We start from the raw sequence: 1,961 nt of genomic DNA, 5'->3' as shown, positions 1-1,961 counted from the left end.
CAAACAGCATCTGTCCCAACCTCAGCAACAGACGCTTCAGCCCTGGGGAAAGTAAATCACCACAAGCGATTTGTTGCTGAACAGGATGATAAAAATGCCTGCATTCTCCCCCAGGCATGGGTCTGACATGGGCTGTGGTTTCCTCCTGCCTCTTTGTGCTGGATCTTTCTGATCTACCTTTCTGGATGGAGCTGGTGGATCATTATTGTTCACCTCCACGAAGTGTTTTGCTGGGGCAGGGATGTGCTGTGTGCAGCTGGCAAGGGGCAAACAGACCCTAAACAACTTTTGCTGAATCATCAGTTTTCCTGGAAGCTTCTTGCTGCTGCTGGGGACATCCTGGGGACAGACATGGGAGCAGACTCCCACCTGTGTGCCAGTCATATGATTGCCCAGAGAGGAGGCAAAGATCTGCTGCTTGAACTGGGGGCTTGTGCAGCTGCACTGACCTGCAGCCCCCCCAGCCCCTAACAAATTCCTTGGAGCTGCTTATTAACACACTGACAACTCTGCTCCAGAGTCGTGGCACACCCAGGCAGAAAGCAGAAGGGTTTGACAGTGTGGCCTAAATATCCCTGTTTACCAAAAGTCTGACAAAACACAAGCCCTTGGCTTTATCTTTCCCATTTGGAAATAGTCACAGAGCAAATATACTTAAGGCATGAAGGGAGGAGGATTTATATTGACTTTAGAAAAAGCTGTTCTTTAAAAACAGGAAAAAAAGCTCATCCCCGAGCTGAGCAGACACTGCTAGACCCAAAAGTCCTGCATAGAGGCTTAAAGCCTGCCTGCTAATCTGTAGCAGTTCTGTGTGAGCAAGTCATGCAGTAAACTGCTCTCTGTTAATTTTTTAATGCAGAATAAACAGGTCAAGAAATGATTAGCATGAGAATGAGTCGAGCTTAATTGAGAGAATCAGAAAAGATGAGAGGGAAGAGGCAAATTGGAGTTATCAGTTAACCATACAGAGTGGCTCTGCCTCCACAAGCTCATGTTCCTTCTTGTTTTTCATCCCCTCTGAAGCTGCCCTTTTTTTTCCCTTCCCTTATTTAAATGATGAGCTAAAATTGCTGGTATAAGCACAATGAAAGCCCTTGTTTCTCCTTCTCATTTTCTATCTGCAATGGTTGCCCAAATGAATTGCAGGTGATAAGGCTCCTACCTGGTTATTCCCGATGGTCCTTCCTGTTCACCGTGGAGAAAGGGAGCTGCTGACATTAAGTGCAAAATCCATTTTGTGCAAGTACCAGTGCTGTGCTCCAGTGCAAAAGTTTCTGCAAAATTCTGGCAGATCCAAGGAGTGAACAGAGGCATCTGTGGGCAAGGGGAAGAGCAGCCCTCGGGACTGCTTGGAGTGGAGTTTGGTCAGTGGTCGGAGATCTATATTCTCAGATAGGCAGGACTTTGTCCACAAACTGGAATTTGAAATTTCAAAGGGGGAAAAAAAAAAAAGCCAGAAGGGACCTTTGCATGTGTGGAGATGACTACGCTTGGTGACGTTCCCCTGGGACTTTTGTTCTTTGTCTTGTACCTGCGCTTTGTGCTTCCCCAGCAGCTACCTCAGTGAAACAGTGATGGGCTGAGCAGGGACCCTGACCTTGTTCAGGGCTTTCCTGCTCTGGTTTCAGACCAGAGCCCATCTCTGCTTCACTTGCATGCCAAGGAAATGCCATTCCAGCTCCACAGTGGCCTTGGAGCTGAGTGACATGGGAGGAATGATCTGGAGTTGGGACTGCAAGGGGCAGCAGTGGCATCACCAATGAAAGACGAGGCTGGTCCTGCTGGCTCTAGGCACTGGCATTTTTGCTAAAATTTCTTAAAAGCTCAGAGCTGTGAGAGAGAAAAGCAAAGAGCAGGAAGGCTCCAGGCTCCTGCCCACAGCCTGGTCACTGTCCATGCTCAGAAGTCCACAGGTGACCCAGGCAGGGGGGCCTGGTCGATACACTGGTGGGCAGAGCTGT

The sequence above is a fragment of the Acanthisitta chloris genome, unplaced genomic scaffold, assembly GCF_000695815.1.
Source record: "Acanthisitta chloris isolate BGI_N310 unplaced genomic scaffold, ASM69581v1 scaffold6672, whole genome shotgun sequence".
In the NCBI taxonomy this organism is placed as follows: domain Eukaryota; kingdom Metazoa; phylum Chordata; class Aves; order Passeriformes; family Acanthisittidae; genus Acanthisitta; species Acanthisitta chloris.
The sequence above is the reverse complement of the archived record's forward strand: the minus strand, read 5'-3'. Positions refer to the sequence as shown.